Raw genomic sequence first — 19552 nt, 5'->3', positions numbered from 1 at the left:
GAGAGCAGCAGTCCTGATTTACCCCCCACTTCCATCTAATAAAGCCCCCCCTTCCCTTGGTCTCCATTTCCATCTCTCTCTCCCCCTCTCTGTGTAGTTATGTAACACTGCAGTTCTGCAAAGCTGCTGATGTGACATATCCAAGCACCTACACACACACTCACACACACCCATGCCCAGTGATCAACCAGATCCCACTACTCTCTGTGATTGCTGCCCCTGCCTCTGTCATCATTATTGATTGTAACATTGATTGCTCTCCTCAAATTGAATTCTGATGTAATGTGTCTGAATCTGACAGTTTCAGTGTTTTCCACAGACCTCCACTGTTTTGTTGCTGACATTCTACTTCATTTTGTCATTTTTTCATTTTTTTTTTATGCTGTCTGTATCTGTGAGAGTTACTGGGTGTCATGCACGGGCTAAAGAGAAGGGACAGAGGACGAGGAAGACAGAGAGAGGTAGCTGGGTTACACCATGTGACCTCGCCAGCTGTTGCTGTGTGCTGGTGGGAGACACGGGGAGGGAGGTGAGGGGCAGGGGGGAGAGAGGGAGGGAGGTGTTGGCCGGCTCACAATGTGACTGGTGACAATCCCTTGTTCTGCAGAGAGAGAGGGAAGCAGCAGGGGATGAACACACATGCACAGGCAGAGACGTGAGGAGGGAGCTCACACACACCTCTCCTGATTCAGCGGAACGGATTTGCTCGTCACCTCTCCCTGCAGCCTCACGCAGCGAGCCTGCTGCAAAACAAGACAATCCCCAAACCCAGTCATCCCGCCTGTCCGTCTGTGCAGATTAACGGCTCTGTTACAACTCTGACTGCGTGCTTACTGGCGTCCACTGCAGCTGAGAGGACGGAGGGGGAACACGACAGGCTTGAAACCCACCAGAGGGACGAGCGGCGAATGTGAATGATGGGGAAACTAAAAAGAAACGACTGCATTGAGGATGGGCCAATGGATGAACTGCGGGACAAATAGATAACCATAATTTAAAAAAAAAAAAGCTCTCTGTTTCTGCGTCTCTACCTTAGGACCTCCTGCAGGGAGATGTTCATCATTATGGGATAGATGCACAGGTCTGCCCATTGCCATGGATACCAGCACGCGAAAATTCACAGTGCGGAGATGGTTCTCTATCTACCTGAAGAACAAGGCAGCGAGGAATAAGAACAACTCTGGCTTCTGTCAACTAGAGGTTAGTCCAGATATTCAGACACCCGCCCAGGAGCAGTACAAACTTCTATCAACTAGAGATCGGTGCTGGATGGGGGGTTGCATCACAGTTGCACCATGTGTGTGTTTATGTGAATATTAAGGCCAAAAGCCCAAGACAAAAACAGCAGCCGTCTCATACCAACAGTAGAGGAGGATGTGTGTGAGGAGTCTGTGTGCACATGGGAATGGGTGTGGGAGGAATGTGTGTTATTTGGTTAGTTGTGGAGCGGTTCAGGAGTCGTTGCAGCATCGTTACAGCTGTTGCTGCTGCCGGCCTGTCAAGGATCCAGAAAACAGAGGGGCAGAGAGACATTGTGTTTTGACGAAGAGAGAGAGAGAGGGAGAGACAGGCCACATGGTAATGCAGGGAGACAGACAGAAACGCTAACAGGCAAACAAGCAGCCAGGCAGGCAGGTTGATAGATAAATGGATACAGACAGATTGATTCAGTGGACGGCCACAGCAGTGGAGGTCTATTTATAGCCCAAACAAACCAGCAGGGAAGAGAGAGGCGGACTGCTGTTTGCAGCACGTCTACCTGTATTTTTGAGATATAAATAGAGAATAAACTCCCCCTCCCCTCCTCTGGTCTTCTTGGTGTGATTGCTGATGAATCAACTTGACAGGCTATCTACCTGTTTGTTAGTGTGTCTGGCTGACAAATGTCTGTCTACTTGTGTTTGTTTACCTGTTAGGCTGACCGTCCACATCTGTATCGTGATGCTTTGTGTGAGGAGGCTCTCTTTTCACTTCCCTCCCCCTTTATGGGAAGGTCAGAGTTCAGGGTCAGCTATAGATCAGCATCCCAGAAGCTGGTAGCGAGGCCTTGAACCTGTTTCCTCCTTCACTCCCGCGGCCATGTTCAAAGAATAAAACAGCAATGGATCACATATGGCAAACTGCTACTGCACGATTACTATTATTACCTTTAAACCCCAAATGTTGTCTTACACTCAAAGTGTAAACCCTAACTCACGTACTCAGTGCTTACAATACAGCCATGGCATTTCAACACCTTGATCAAATGCTGTGCATGATACCTAATTTACATCATGTGATCACTATAATTTGATAGAGTTCCACATACTAGAATTTGAGCCTTAAATTAGAAGAAAAGCTTTTCTACATTTGTACAACCTCATGATGTAAAAATTGAGTCAAAGCAAGTGTAAAACATTGTGGTAGAAAATCCTGTGACATCCCTGACGGTGATGTGTGGATTTGCACTGTTGCTATGCTGTCATGTCAGCAGTTTATTTCACTCTGCTTGGGCCAATGCTTCGTTTAGGATCTTGACTGAAATCTGTATTTTTTTAGTAATTATCTCATTAGGTCATTTAATTTATTTGCTATATGAATCTCTTTAGATTTCATGAAATTCATAGAATCAAGTATCATTTTCTTGATACAAGTGCATCAATCTGACTCTTAACTTCTACAGAGTTCCTGATACAAGGGAAACTGCTCTGAAACAATTATCTCTCCCGCTGGCAGATGTTGTAATAAAAAATAAATCTCGAAGGCTGAATTTGAGACCTAATAACTTGCCTTGCTGCATGCTTTTGATTGGGCTAAACTGTAACAGAAAAACACACGTGCCGTGTTATTCACAGACTCGATAACACTCTCACTGCAGAGATAGCATCAAGGAACTTGCTGTCTTAGCAGAAACAGATCCAAGTGACAGTTTGATTATTTTTAGCTTTATATGGCCTTAAAGTCTTAGAAATTACTCTAATTCCAGATAGAGGGATATAGATCTCATGCCATTATAGAAACATTGTATATTGTATTGATTTAATCCCAATAAGGCCTCAAAATGTCCTGACAGTGGCAGGCAACTTTGTCAATTCTACAAAACAAAATACACTACAAAGTCAATTTAGAGAATAAGCTTGTAAAGTACCTAGTAATTCACTCATGTCCTGTTTATTTCTACCATTTGTCCCCCATGTCAAGCTGCACATGTTAATGTCTCAGGGACATTGGAAGGGGAAGCTCTGAAAAGAAAATATAATTTACAACCTTTACCTTTCTGGATTTACTAACTCCTGTCAGCATTTCATACTTGATTGAAAGTGGAGTGTGAAGCTCTTAACTTCTAAATGACACTGACAACTTTACAGAATTACAGTATATTGTCACACTGAACAATCTCTGTCGTGCCTCAGGTTGGCAGCTGATCATCTGCTTCACTGAGCAGACTGAATAGGCTGAAAAAGGCAGCTTACTCTATGCATCACTGCCGGTGACCTCGGCCCATACCTTCCCAGCAATAACATAATCGTTTATTAAAAGTGATTTATTTCATTTGTTTCATTGTTTAGTTTTTTATCATCATGGATGTTACATGAACAACATTTCACAACTGCTGAGATGTTGTCTCATCTTGTTCATGTCTCACCTTTGAGAGACAGATGACTCCTCAGTATTCCCTGCCTCTGTCTTTTGTCTGTCCACTAATAGTGACGTCTGTCTCTCTTTCCTCAGGAGGACAGTATACTTAAGGAGATTGACATCAGCCACCATGTTAAGGAGGGTTGTGAGAAAGCAGACCCCTCTCAGTTCCAGCTGCTGAAAGTGCTGGGACAGGGCTCCTATGGAAAGGTACAGGATACACATCTGAGACCTACTGGACTTCACACATGCATATGGCCAAAAGTATGTGCACACTCATGTGTGATTGGTGAACATCGTATTCAGAAACCACGGGCATTAATATGCTGCTATAATAGCTTCCACTCCTCTGGGAAATCTTTCCAGGAGAGTTTGAAACCAGACTGCAGGGATTTGCTCCCATTCAGACGCAAGAGCATTAAGGTCGGACACTGATGTTGGGCGATAAGGCCTGGTTCCCAGTCAGCATTGTAATTCCTCCCAAACGTGTCGGATGGGGTTGAGGTCAGGGGTCTCTTTGGGACTGTCAAGTTCTTCAAAACCAAACTGGAAAAATCCTTTCTTTCTGGGCCTTGCTTTGCCATGCAGTTCGTGCGTGTATTGTCAGTGTGTTACAAGTCATCATTTGCTAATGATAAGCCATCCATTTTCAATTATTTCTAGATTAGCAGTAGGCCAACTCATGCCACACATCACTAAGGTTATTTAAATGAGTGAAGGCCTGCTGAATTGTCCGTGTTGCTGTAGATTAGAGGTCGGCATGCAGCAAATGAGAGACCACAGCAGATGTTGGCTGGTGGATGCTTTTTCCAAAGCCACAGGCGGGCACGTGAGGTCAGGTTGTCAATTCACAGTGTGGCCTGGTTTATGCATGTTTGCATAGCTTGCTATACACATACTTAATTAGTATTTGGCATACACGTGTAAATCATAGGCGCCATCTGACTCACAGTGAAACTTCATTTATGTGAATCTTTTAATGAAAAGTGATGGTAACTGGCACTTCCCTCAGCCTGCTAGCCTACAAACTGCAGGGTGAGGTGGGTGCAAAAAGCAACGACAGCAGGTTGGTGTGGCCTCAAACACAGGTGTGTGTGGCTCTGTAATGTCTTAAAGTGTATTAACTGAAACAGTTTCTTCTATTAATAATAATCACCTGAATGATGTGCATATTAATATACTAATATACCTACTTGTGTTCTCATATTTAACTATTACTCCCACAGTGGGTTTTTGACAGCTAGTATTTTAAATAATTACAAGCTGTAACAAAATAGCTCAATAGCTCAGAAAACGTGATGATGACAGTGATGATGATGATTCCAGGTGTTTCTGGTGAGAAAGATCAGAGGGGTGGACAGAGGACAGCTGTACGCCATGAAGGTCCTGAAGAAAGCCACACTGAAAGGTAAAAAATGAATAGCTGAAATGTGAAATGCAGTAAGTTAAACTACTAATACGTTTACATACCTCCCAGTTGTCTTAATGGCGTCATTAATGAATTGATATATTTCAGTCATTTTTAGAGATGCATAACTGGCCCATGCCACCATTTCTGAACCACCTGAGAAGTGATTCTTGAAATTAAGAAAAAAGAGCAAACTTGGTAGCTTTGCCTTGTATATTATGCTGGGAGGCAAAGTTTAAAGATAGAAAATAGTACAAAACCAAAAGCAGTGTCCTTAAAGGAGGTTTTTCTTGTGATGTTTATGCTTTTCATGTCAGGTTCAAGTGGTACTTACTTAGTAAATACCGTGCTTTAACCTATTTATGTGTCAGTTGCATCCAAAAATTGAATAAATTACTGAATCTTGACTGAGACTGAGAACAACTTTGTTCTTGATTGGGCTCTGAATGGTTATGAACAGGAAACATTAGAGATACATGATTGTCAGAGTTCTCAGAGTGCCCTACATTCTGGAGGATTTGGGGTAAAAGAGGTTAGTTTGTACTTTTGATGCAGTGTTTTTTGAGTCAAATGGGATTATTGTAAACGTGGATGTACTGTAAAAGCAGGTTGAGATGTCATGTGCTGATTTAGTGTCTTTGTACAAGCCTTAATCCTCTTAACCTGCACCCCTGGAATTTAAATAGTTATGGTCTCATCCTGTCAACGAGACAGATGCTGCACTAACACTGTTATTGTAGTTTCCACTGCACTATAGACCAGCAGTAACATGGGATGGGTCTAATTCAATTTACATTTTTCAATTAAGTAAATGCATCCTACATAAAACCTACTCATGGTATTTGCGGCTTGTCGTGATTTATCTGCACGCAGATAGAAATAACTGAATATTATGTTATTAAACACATTCTTGTTGCCCCACTTTCTCCTCCCAAGTTCGCGATCGTGTGCGGTCTAAAATGGAAAGAGACATTCTGGCCGAAGTGAACCATCCGTTTATAGTTAAACTGCACTATGGTGAGTCTGGCTGTCTGATGGTCGTCATTCAGGGTTTGATTTGAATATCTGTCTCTCTGAAATCACAGTGTATTCCCATATATAACAAACCAGATCTTCTTTTTTGACAAAATCAGAAAAAGATATTAAGATAACTATTGGATGCCCAACTTGTCTATGCATACTAGTTGGAGTTACGTCTTTTAGGGGAGTCCTTTTGAAGAAATGGAACTTTTAGTGGCTGAATGTTGAAAAAAAAATGTTTGGTCCTTTTTAAAGTAAAGACTTGTTTGGATTGGATACATCAAAATGAGGAAAAAAGAAAAAGTCCACACACTGAATGTGTTAAATTTGGTGATGATGCTGATTTTGTCCCACACCTGTACCCTGCTGAGGCTGGATGTGCACAATAAACACCTTTTCTACTTTAACTACGTCCTCAAAATAACACAAAGTACAATACAGCCCAAATACAGCAATATAGCCTCAATGTGTTGTATAACTTGTGTGTGTGTGTGTGTGTGTGTGTGTGTGTGTGTGTGTGTGTGTGTGTGTGTGCGTGTGTGTGTGCGTAGCCTTCCAGACAGAGGGAAAGCTCTATCTGATCCTAGACTTCCTCCGAGGAGGAGACCTTTTCACTCGTCTGTCAAAGGAGGTAGGTTTGCTCCTGATAGGCTCCCTGGCTCTTTCTCCATCTCCAGTATAAAAAAAATTACAAGCCTTTACTTTTCAAGGTTTATTACGGGCTGTATAACACTGATGTAGACTCACCAGGAGTGACTACACCTGCCATCATTGTCCTTGTGAACGCTGTGTTGATGTGACCCCTCGCCTCCGTTAGTTTTATGCTGACGCTTCATCAGTAAACAAAGACCTGTGTGTTGGTTGTGAGCTGTTTTGCTGGATACAGTTTTTAAATGAGAAGTGTAGTTTAATTTTGTTTTTCCATTAAGACCCAAAAGTCTAAATCAATCAATGTTTTTTTTGCTGCAGCTATGAAGCTATTTTTGTTTGTTGCATTGCAGCTTTCCCAACTCCTGGAAACCACAGAGTCTTCTTCTAGAGTGAAGAAAGAACAAACAAATCAACTGACCAACTTATTGAAAGAAATAAAGAAAGAGTAGTTTTCTACTGTTATAAGAAGCATGAAAGAAAGTGCATCTTAGTGTCACCAACAGACCCACAATCACACATCTAAGAACATCCACAGGACATTGTGGGTTTTTTATACGATGGTTGTGATGGCACTTATTTCTGAAGAGTTAATTTATCAAATGTAATACTTTGACATGGACATGTTGTGAGATGTCCCTTAACGATTACTGAGGATTAGACGCCAACATGAGCCATCCTGCTGCTTTTTAAACATTTTTAATATTTTAATGTTTTTTTTTCGTTTTTTGATCTTTTTTTTTACCAGCTCATGTTTGCGCCTTGTTTTTGTTGTTGTTGTTATGTATTACTTAGTACATCCACATGTCTTTATTTCTTGTAGGTAATGTTTACAGAAGAGGATGTGAAGTTCTACCTTGCAGAGTTGGCCCTGGCCTTGGACCATCTACACAGTCTGGGGATCATCTACAGGGACCTCAAGCCTGAAAAGTACTGTCTCATAAAGGCTCCCTTTTGTATCCATGTATTTCACGAAGTTATCTTTAAAGCAGATTGTAATGTTCATTTTTCCCAACAGTATTCTTCTGGATGAAGAAGGACACATTAAGATAACCGGTCAGTGCATCCAACTGCAAACAATCTTCTGTCTTCTTCTCTTTTACTTAGTGTCACTCTTTCTGCTCACCTTGTCCCCCCCCCCTCTCTGTCTCTCTGTCTCTCTGTGTGTTTCAGACTTTGGATTGAGTAAGGAGGCCATCGACCATGATAAAAGAGCATATTCCTTCTGTGGAACAATAGAGTACATGGCTCCAGAGGTTGTAAACAGGAGAGGGCATACACAAAGTGCCGACTGGTGGTCATTTGGGGTACTTATGGTAAGAATTGTTTAATCTTAAAACAATCTTTTGCTTTGACAGCTCATTTTCACTGTTAACATGCACTTGTGATCTTTACTCTGAGTGCAGTTTTTTTCTGCTGCCTAACACGTTTTGTCTGATCATGCTGTCAAAAACAGTGCACATCAATTTACTGTATCTTATGAGCCAAAGACTCGGCTCTTGGATAACGAGCCAGTGTACTGGTTTCTTAATTTGGCTTTCTTCTGGAAGTAAAGCTGCTTAATTAACGTATCTGGCAGATACCCAACACTTTCAGTAATCGTGCATCTGTTGGATTCTGCTTGTTTTGTTAGCCCGGTGGCTTATTTTACTAATACTGAAAATGAGGTTAACATTCACTGACAGCTGGCAGCTACATCAGGGCACCAGGGAAAGATGTCACCCCTATCTGCCCTTGGCTAGTATTAGGAATATACAAATATTAAAACAAACAAACAAATGGCTAAACAGAATACTCCCCCTGGACTATACAGATTTTGTAAAACTTAAGACAGTAGTGGAGGGAGCCTTTTTTTATAAATAAAAAATACATTTGTTGAAAAATCCATAACTGGAAAGCAGGAGCATGTCAGTGGCAGTGGCAGATTTGTTGCCACTCATAAAAGCTTTATGTGCTCCATTAATCTTCAACAGGACCAGTTACCTCTTTTTCTGTCTTGTGATTTTATTTCTATTTCCTGTTATTTCGATATGTATTTCTTTCTATATAATATCACTATGCAATCTATAACTAATGATGTTGTTTATTATATACATATTCATGTCAGTATTTATAAAATGTGTCCACTAGCAACATTTATATTCCAGAAACAGGCTGATGGTGTGCTCCAGCTTATACAATAGTCCACAGCTTTAACATTTGTTAAAGTTTGTAATGTCAGCATTATCAGTTCAAACTTGCATTGAGCATAAAGGTTCAGAACGATCCTCCTCTGCATTTCCTTCCATTGGTCAGCTGCCACGCGCTCTGACAATTGTTACCATCTGTTTTCCAGTTTGAGATGTTGACAGGATCATTGCCTTTCCAAGGAAAAGATCGGAAGGAAACAATGGCACTTATTCTCAAGTAAGACCAATTGAAACTGTTATCATTTATTGTTGTTATTCGTAAAGCCTTTAAGTTATGACTCCTAATGGTCTGGGTGGAGTGCTGTTATGTGTTACCTGTAGATAAATGTTTAACAATGTTAATATTGTTTTCTTGTGTTACTGATGTTGTATTAGGGAGTGTCTTGTTCTTAGTTGCTATATACAAGTGATGTGACAGTGGCCAGTATGTACAGGATGTTATAGCATTTTGGTCAATCTTATATCCCTATAGCTTCTGGTCTACTTTCGCTTTCTCTGTGTGACTGCATTTCTTTGCTCATAGTTCTCTAAACAGCAATACCTTTTTCCAGTTGTGGTTCATCATCATCATCATCATCATCATCATCATCATCATCAATCTCAGAATATCCCACTCTACCTGAATAAACAGAATAATAAAGTTGTTACTATGAAAACTATGAAAACAGTTGATCCAATACTAAAAACGATTGTTAATATATTGCAGCATTATCAAACATCTGCGTGTGCGTAAGCCTATTTTTTGTCTTGTCTGTGCAGGGCCAAGCTGGGAATGCCACAGTTCCTCAGTCCTGAAGTGCAGAGTTTATTAAGAGCACTCTTCAAGAGGAACCCTGCTAATCGACTCGGTAATGTATATATAAATCTTAGATGGCAAATATGTTTTCAGAATAATGGTAGTACATTTACAGTTTTGTGCTGCTTTGGATTGCCAATTATTGAGGTCAGTTCTTACCTGGAGGGATGCAAAATGTAAGGGACAATAAGGCTGCAGATGATAACAACAATCTAAAATGAAATCAGTCATTTTTAACACTTTCCAAAACAGTTGAGTCAGTTAACATGAGACACTTTACTTGTGGAGCTAATCCTATTAAACCTCATCCTGATGTGGTAAAATAATAAAAAATGTCACTGTAACAAAAGCAAAATTTAAGCTACAGCATGATTTTCAGGATCCACAGACTTCTAATAAGCGATACCATTTATGTCATAAATGTCCAAAATCTGACTGTATTCACACTCCTTGTATCATTGATTTACTTTTTAATTAATAAATGTGCTTGCCATGCTGTCTGTTTTCCTAATAGATGTGCAACAACAATGACATCATTCTCTCAATTTGTCTCAATGACTGACAGGTGCTGGACCAGATGGAGTGGAAGAAATCAAAAGACATCGCTTCTTTGCATCGATAGACTGGAACGTAAGAACAATTTATGAAGAATATTCTGTAGTCTGCATATTTTTTAAACTTTCCAATGCTGTTGTTTTTTCAGGGAAGGTCACTATTTACAAGGGTACTATTAACTTCTATTTTATTATACACTTACACATTATACACATGCTGTATACAGTATGCTGAAAAAGTGTTCAGACAGACTCAGCTGGAAGTGAAACAAAGTAGGCCAGTATCGTGTGTCACAGTTGTGGAAAGTAAATACCAGTGGCGTGTGGTCCATTAAGGGCGTTGGGGCGCCGCCCCTCCTGCAATTCCAATTGTGAAATACATATTTTAATGAAAAATCGTTAATGTTATTGTTGTGTTGTGTGTGTGTGTGTGTGTGTGTGTGTGTGTATATACATTTAACTAAAACAAAAAGGCGCTGCCTACAGTCTTGGTGTGTGTGCCGAAGGGCGCACTTATCTCCGCCCGACGGCGGTATGTGTGTCATATGTTCGGCTTTCCCTGGTGGCCCCTGATTGGTTGACACGGCACCAAAAAATAACTGGATGAAGAAAAAAATGTTGCCAAATTGGGCAACATTGAGGTGGCTGTAGGATGGTTTCATGTCGGTACAAATTAGCTTGGGTGGGATGACAAAACTTTAGCCTGATGTGTCATGGTGCAGATGTTTTTCTTATTTTTTCCAATACTGATATTATTTTCTGGCTAATAATTACGTTTTTGAACCAACCTGGCAACACTGCCCAAGTAGCAAGAAGAAGTACTGAAACGGAGCGGAGGAGACAGACAGACCGACAGACAGACAGACAGACAGAACACGTCACGTAGTTTGGTTTCCCTGTGGCGTCATGCTCGCGCGAGCGTAAACAAAACTTTAGCTAGCCTGCTTGCTTTTCGTGGTTGTAAATTGTGTGTGTGTGTGTGTGTGTGTGTGTGTGTGTGTGTGTGTGTGTGTGTCAAACTCCGACACAGACTCTCAGGTAGAGACTCTCAGCATAGTGTTTTTTTACGTGACAGTATGGCGGATAGCATGCCAAGATTTAGCCCCACCTAGTGGAAAAGTCACGCCACTGGTCCTACTACCATCAACTACACTTGGTTGCTCATAGAAACTGTATATTCATTTTATGTTTACAGTTGCTTCATGTAAGGTGGTTAGCAAGACATTTCTCATACAGTTTTTCTTTTCATTTCACGTGACAAACGTACTGTTTTCCTGGAAGTTGTACTTCTGAGATGCGCTATTCAGATTAGTGGGTTAAATCTAAAATAATTTATTCTGAGAGCAACACGTCTGAATCACATTGTGGTGACTGTAGTTGTTGTTGTATCCTGCCATCGAAGCCCTGCAGCTGTTCATCCACTTCCTCAAGTGTTGCCCACAATCATGAATCATTAAACATCCTTAGCATGAGACAAAATCCCTAACTTCCCTCTCTGCCTGTCTTGCCCAACTTTATTGTGATTAATCCTCTTATCTATAATAGCCTTTCTCACAGAAAGTTTGCTCATGCGCAAATGTTCCGGCTGCAGACATTACCTGCACTATCATAATCTAACCTTGACATCCACTCCTTGGACGTGCGGCGCTTAAAAAGGATCATTCTTTTTTAACTGTAAGCACTCTTACTGAATCATGCTCTGAAACTCAATTTGTTTCTGGCGAACTTGAAAGCTGTTCTTGCAGCCCCTGGGGTTACATGCTGCATTACAGCATACTCTAACAGGAGCAGTTGAAAGCAACTCAACAATGTTACACACCAGCAAGACTGTTCACTGTTACTTTGCCTTGAGTTACAGAGAGAGGTTCTGTTCTCTAGAAGATCTGTTTTGATAGCCAGAAATCTCAGCAAAGTATGCACAGATTTATCGTTTTATTGACTGAACAACAAAATCTCTCATGGTCGCACTGTTGCACTCGTTCCTTTTTATCAGAGATGTTTGGAAGGCTTGTGACGCTTGTTTATCCGCTGTTGTGAGTAGTGATGCTCTCATTCCTAACAAAATCCACTATTATCTTCTTTGCATGTCCACTAATCTCTGCCCTCACCACGGGCTCTCACTGTTACTCCTCACTACATTACTACCTACTCGCCCCTGCCAAACACCACATTTTCCCATTTACAGATGGTGTTGCTGGCTTGATGTGACAAGCTATCAATAAGAGGCTTACGTTCTCCTCCACACTATGCTAATTAAATCACTGTGCTGCGTCAGGCAGAATGGTTCCTCTGTTGTCCATCAGAGTCTTGTTTTTGACTATTTCTCTGTGATCCTACAATCTTTCATTAATGTCTTGATCTGAAAAGCTGCAGCCTCACCTTCTCAGGGGCCGTGCATCACAAAGAATGTCAAATGCAAATTAACTAGCAAGTAAGAGTGTGTGTTACTGGTTACACTCTCACCATGAATATGTTCTCCAGTGCTGGTGGCCTCTGTTACAATAATTTAATGTGAAACCCTGCCACGGTGCACAGCAGGCAATGACTGATGTTACACTGGTGACACCTGCAGGTCATACTCAGTAATACACTTCAGTAAATAGAAATACAGTATGTGCATACTCTGTATACTATTATATAATGGGCATATACGAGTTTTACTTAACATATCATATAGGTGTCCCTTTTCATCACTGTCTATAAAATGAGGATTATTTACTTTATTCTCTTCTCTTCTAATTGATCTTTTCTTTACTCATTAAAATTCAAGACAGGTAGTCAGTACATGTTTACATTAAAACTTGCATCACTGTATGATTAGTTTGGTGTGAGACAAAAGTGGACATGAACATTTCATTTAACTTTTGTGGAACCCAACCCATACTTCATTGTTCACACTGGATCCAGAAACAATGAAACAATAAATGAACAATAAAAATGTAATGGAAATAAAGCAGTTTTGACTTTTCACTGTGTTATTTTCTGTAGAAGTTGTACAAGAAGGAAATGAGGCCTCCATTCAAACCGACAGTTGGGAGACCTGAAGACACTTTCCATTTTGACCCTGAGTTCACCTCCAGAACACCCACTGGTAAGTAAAACATACGAAAACACACACATACATGTGATATGTTAACACAGGTGTGCTTAGATAGAGATAGAGTCCATTCATTGATGAAATGTATGAAGGGGTTATTTGCCATTTATTTACCATTTAGTGGTTGTCATAGCTGATGATACATGTTAGTATCTGTGTGTCTTTGCCTATCCAGATTCTCCCGGCATCCCTCCCAGCGCAAACACACACCAGTTGTTTCGTGGTTTCAGCTTTGTTGCAACGAATCAAATTCAGGAGCCTAGTGTTGCTACGGTAGCACCTTCTCGTCAGGAGGTGACCAGCATCAACCCCATAGCACAGGTATATACCGTATGTCACATCACATTCTCATTGGATAACAAATTAACTGTTTAGATAAATCACTGAATTGATCACTGTTTTATGAGTTAACTGACAGATAAACAGACTGCATAATTAATAAATTAGCTATTTAATAAAGCAGTTATTCTTGATTTATGCCATATCTATAATATATAATAGAAGAATGCGTGTGTCTGTCTGATTGTTGTTCCCTGCAGCATCTCCGTGGTGATGTGGCCTTCAGTGATGTTTATGAGCTTAAGGAGGAAGTCGGACAGATGGCGACTTCCGTCTGCAGAAGATGTCTGCACAGAGTTACTGCTGTGGAGTATTCAGTGAAGGTAGCGGGCACCAAACCTTTACGAGAACATATTTAGATACACAGAAACATTCTAATATTAACATTATAATATATACAAAGTGTTTCTGAACACATAAAACACGCTTTGTGCATCCTGGCCATGTCCATTTAGAGAGTTAGACTTTCACAACATATCCTGCGTGTTTCTGTGTTTGTGTGTCAGATTATTGAGAAAGCGAGGAAAGATCCATCAGAAGAGATTGAGATTCTGTTAAGATACGGACAGCATCCAAATATTATTACCCTGAAGGATGTAAGTGTAACACGCCCACCCCTCACACATGGTGCCACACCATAAATGTTTTTCTTTTCAAAAATCATGTAATGATTGCAAGCAAAAGCGTCTTCAGCATCAGTTTTTAATAAGCCACGTGTGTGTGTGCTTTTACCATTAGGTGTTTGACGACGGCCAGTGTGCGTTCCTGGTTCAGGACTTACTGAGAGGAGACGAGCTGCTGGACAGAGTTCTGATGGTGCCAAATTTTACAGAGAGAGATGCGTCAGACATCATCTGCACACTGACCAAAACTGTGGAGTATTTGCACTCGCAGGGGGTAAGAGGCAGGGACGGAAGGCAACAGAAACATTTGTTGAAGACTTCTTGACATCATTATACATGAATGTTTACACTTACTTGCAAAATACTGCATGTCTGTGTTTGGTTTTGAAGATTCAGTAGCAGTTTGAGCAACCATTGAATGTTTTTGTATAACCAGATGTGTAACTTTTACAACTTTTGTGTGTGTGTGTGTGTGTGTCTTCCTCTTTTTCAGGTTGTGCATCGAGACCTGAAGCCTAGTAACATTCGCTATTCTGATGACAGTGGACTCCCAGAATGCATCAGGATATGTGATTTTGGTTGTGCCAAACAGCTCAGGGCTGAGAATGGCTTATTGATGACCCCCTGTTACACAGCTACGTTCATGGCTCCTGAGGTACAGCATATCAATAATCATAATAAGAACTCTCTTAATATCTCACCGACACTTACACAAATTATGAAACGGCTATCAAAAATACATTTTAAAATAATGACTCACAGAAACTAATCCCGCCATGCACTCTATTGAAATGACTACTGTGTGTGTGTGTTTGTGTGTGTGCAGGTTTTGAGGAAGCAGGGTTATGATGCAGCCTGTGACATCTGGAGCCTGGGGATCCTGCTCTACACCATGATAGCAGGGTCAGTTTAAAACCACCAACATTGACAGACTGTTGCAGTACAGTTCAGCTTTCTGGCGTACATGTGTAAACTGGATCTATTGTTGCTGTTTTCTGCAAACGCTCCCCCCGCTGCTATAAACAGGATGTGTTCTAAATGAACTCCCCCAGTGAAATAACAGTGAACATAAAAGAGACAATGTATTTTACCCATGTCAAATTAAAGGTTATTGCTTTTTATCTCCTCCACCGTGGGTTTTATTGTCTCTAGGTTTTATAATGTCAGCGGTTTTAATTTATCAAGCAGTTTTTCACACCAGTTATAGGTCTTAGAGGGCTCTCTACGGTCTGACTCATTCTCTGTTATTGTAATTCACCCAACCTTTGAATTGCTCTCTGTAATTTTTTACTTTTATCGGCCAGTTTCAGCCCGTTTGCCAGCAGTTCTGAGGACACAGCAGAGGAAATTCTGGCTCAAATCGGCAGTGGAAAATTCATTATCACAGGAGGGAACTGGGACCTGGTATCAGACCCTGCCAAGGTTAAATTAAAATATTTTTTGGGGTAGATAAATAGACCTCAAATAGTTGTGTGACATCATGGTACCGGTACTGTCTAAATATACTTATATCACCTGTGTATGTCTGCATATGTTTAACAGGACATTGTGATCAAGATGCTCCATGTGGACCCTCACCAGCGCCTGACTGCCCCCCAGGTACTATTAGTCCATAATATAACTTGATAGTTTTTAATGTAGTATCGTGTACACTCTGTTGACTGGAAACATTATTAAATATATCACAGATACATACTTTTATTCATTAAGACAATAAACAGTAGTGGAAATCACACACAGTGTAAATTGCACCATTTTTCTTATCATATTATATATGTACATATGTTCTCTTAACCTTTGAATTGAAGTCAGGAGTGTATACTGTATGTTAGCGTGCTGTATTGTTTATGTCTCACTGTTACGAGCAGTTTTTGAAAAATACATCAGCAAATAATTTTCGCTGTGATGCCGTTTAGGTTCTTCGCCACCCCTGGATTGTAGACAAAGACCAGCTGTCTGACAAAGCTCTCACCAGACAGGATGCACTTACTGTCAAGGTCAGACCCGTGTGCATTTGTGTATACAGTAAATATATATCATCAAGCTATCAGACCAAATGCTTGTTATTCTCAGACGTTTCTCAGTGTTTCTGTGTGTGTATGTTTCATTCTAATTTTAAGAGAACAAACCTGTAAGTGGTGAATACACAGTTTACAAAAACAAATGGCGTTTTAGCTTTATTTTGTGTGTAATAGATATGAGTGACTCTTAAAGAAACTGTTGTTAGGATGTATATGGATACGTAAACTGAGTTAATGTCAGTATCAGTAAAATGTACTACACTGCAAAAAAATTGTAGTGTGTCTGTCCATCAGGTGGCGCTGTCTGCCACTTTAGTTGTTGAACAGATATGGCCACTATTAATATGATATAATACAGTCCCCTTTTATTCCACCAGGGGGCGCTGTCTGCCACCTACTCTGCTCTGAGGCGCTGTGCTCCTGCTCCAGTCCTGGAACCAGTTCAGTCCTCCAGTCTGGCTCAGCGGCGAGGAATGAAGAAACTGGGGAGTCCTAAAGTTAATTCAGACCCTAAAGAAAAGGAGTAGCTCCAACAATCTGAATGAAACTCAAAAGAAATTAAACAGAGACCCACATAATTAAAGACGAAAAAGCACAAACCTTGCTGCAGAGTGCTTGTAGGCCTATAAACTGAATGTATCCCAAAGGGACAAAACTCAATTAACTATAACAATAAAGCAGTCCACTAGCACTGATATCAGGATTAGCTTCAGTTCACTCAATTCAAAAAGTAAATTTTAAACCTTCTACATTTTAAACTAATCTGATACTGTGCCATATAACATAAAAACAAAGTGGCTTGAAGAAGTCAACTATTATTACCCTAAAATAAACCTAAAATTCTTAATCCTGATTAATCATAAAGAAGCCTTGTATGATCCTTTGGATGTCCCTCAGTTGTCCTGTGGAAATTACAAACTTAATTTTAAAGTTGCTTGGTTGAAAAAACATTTATCTAAATTTTATTCTCACTTTAATTCTAAGCCTGGATCTTGGACAACGTTTCTTTGGTCATGGCTATGAAATTGCAAGGAATTGGATTGATCTGAAATTCAAAGTGAACACATGGACATTTACTTCTTTTTGGTCATAGATGCCAGAATACAGTTAGAGCTGCCTTGATCTATATCTATAGTAACTCCCCCAAAATCAGAGCAAGCAGTATTCAGTGCCACAAACATCATGCCAAGTAGTCAGTTTACTTCAGTTGTCATATTCAGCACAAACATGTCTGTCACCAGGAGTTCATGGACAGCCAAACATTAATACCGTCTTCCACAGTCATAACTCATATCACGTATATCTAACATTAAATAAACGTTAGCGTCTATTTGAACGAGGCACTGTCACAGTATTTTTCCTCCAATCGATCTTCTGAATTCTACAGAGTTATGCATGTTCAAAATGTAAATATCCTACCAAAGGGAATTATTACTTAAGTTAACAATGCCACTGAAGTCTTATTGTTCATAATATGCTTAATCATTTTACTGTGTGTATTGCTGTCTTCCATAAATGCAGCCTTTGACTATTATAAAATGTATTGTTAAATGTATCACTACTGCACTTCCCAGATCAGAACGTAATTTGTTGTTTGTTTGTTTTTTTTCATAACATTTTCAAAATGTTATTTGGCTTAAGAGTAGTCATAGAGGCAGGAAAAACCTGGAGAGCATCATATGGCTCTCATAGCAAAACTCTGCAGCCTATACTACTTTGTATTATTAACTCTGCATTCAGTGTGATAGTTCATCTTTCTGTGTGTGCTCAAGTGTGTCAAGTAGCTGCCAGTTGGCGTCTGTTTGCTGTTAGTGTCTGAAAGCCAAAATGTTGGGAAACCACTGTGTCAGAGGATTGTACATACTGTCTATTGCTGCTGCCCTGATTGTATTTAATAAGTTGTACAATCACAAATACGAGGTAAGACTGAACAGGGCGTTCTGCAGACACGAGTAGCACACTTTGTGTTGTACGATTACGGTGTTGTACAACTTACCAGTAGGAATGTAGTTTATAATAATAATAATACTCATACTTACTGGTCAGAGGTAAAACAAAACCTATTGTGATGTGTAACCAATAAGCACTGTAGCAGAGATACAGTAATTCTGTACATATAATGTTTGCAGATACACAGGCTATGTGTTGTGATGCATTGCACGACTGTAAGAGGTGGAGCTGGGGCTATGAGTATGCAGAAAAGGTTGTAGATATTGTGTTGTACAACAATAAGTTCGAGGTAAAGCTGTAAATATTGTTTACTAATTTAGATTGTACATATTTACATACTGTCATGCAAAACCACCAGTAAAGAGGTTAGATTGTACATATATATAGTGTTGTACAACTATCGGCAAGCAGTAAGACTGTAAATATTGTGTTTGCAGATATATTGAGAGTGTACATATTATATTGTGTTGTGTATCCATTGCTCAGAGTGTACATACTGTCTATACCTGGCCAATCACTGAAAATATTGGCTAGAATGCCAAAGTTTTGCAAATAAAGGAAAATAATTGAAACAGTGCTGAAATGAGTGAAGAGGTTTTTTATATCATATTTATGTACCGGATGTAAATGGATTTTAAACATTAACCTGGAGTACTTAACTACACATTACCAAAGTGTACCACAGAAAGTAAACTCACATTTCTACATAACAATCAGCCTTTTTCACAGCCGACATTTGACTTGTCGCAGTAAGAAAAGCTCAGGTGTCGCTACTAACATGAGCGATTATCCCTTCAGAAGCCGAAAAAAGTTAATGTCCCCCCACCCAAGCAAGAGTGGCTTTCATTTTTGTCAATCATTAACAATTTGGGCAACTGAAATAAACAAAAGATGCAGGCTAGCATCAGGGCACTTTTGTTCATTAAAGTCACCACATGTGACATAAAAAGGCACTACGCCCCCCAGTTTGAGAACCACTGCAGTAAGCCATGACAGTGTGACAGTGAACCAGCCTGCATGATACCAGGACCATGAAACTGAAGCAGCTAAGTGGAATTCAGCCATCATTAATTGTATTGTTTACACCTGTGCTTTTCCTACTATGACATGTCAAAATGTCGTCTGTGTAAATGTCTTAGTACAGTGCGATATTCAACATCTTATATCTCCTGACAATTGTCAAATTTTGGCCCCTAAAAGGTGAAGACAAAGCCATTGGACAGTTTTTGCTTCACTTTCCTTAAATCTCAAAGTAAGAACTGAGCTTATAAGATGTAAGTGATATGTAA

The 19552-nt window shown here is 40.1% G+C and overlaps 1 pseudogene; it reads left to right on the top strand.

The window, feature by feature from the left end:
- The first annotated feature begins 951 nt into the window (after positions 1–951).
- On the top strand, positions 952–16840 carry LOC139283715 (ribosomal protein S6 kinase alpha-2-like; annotated as a pseudogene).
- Positions 16841–19552: the final 2712 nt, after the last annotated feature.

Source organism: Enoplosus armatus, chromosome 1 (genome assembly GCF_043641665.1).
Source record: "Enoplosus armatus isolate fEnoArm2 chromosome 1, fEnoArm2.hap1, whole genome shotgun sequence".
NCBI classification, from domain to species: Eukaryota; Metazoa; Chordata; class Actinopteri; order Centrarchiformes; family Enoplosidae; genus Enoplosus; species Enoplosus armatus.
Note: the sequence above shows the minus strand (reverse complement) of the source record. Positions and strands in the feature narration are given on the sequence as shown.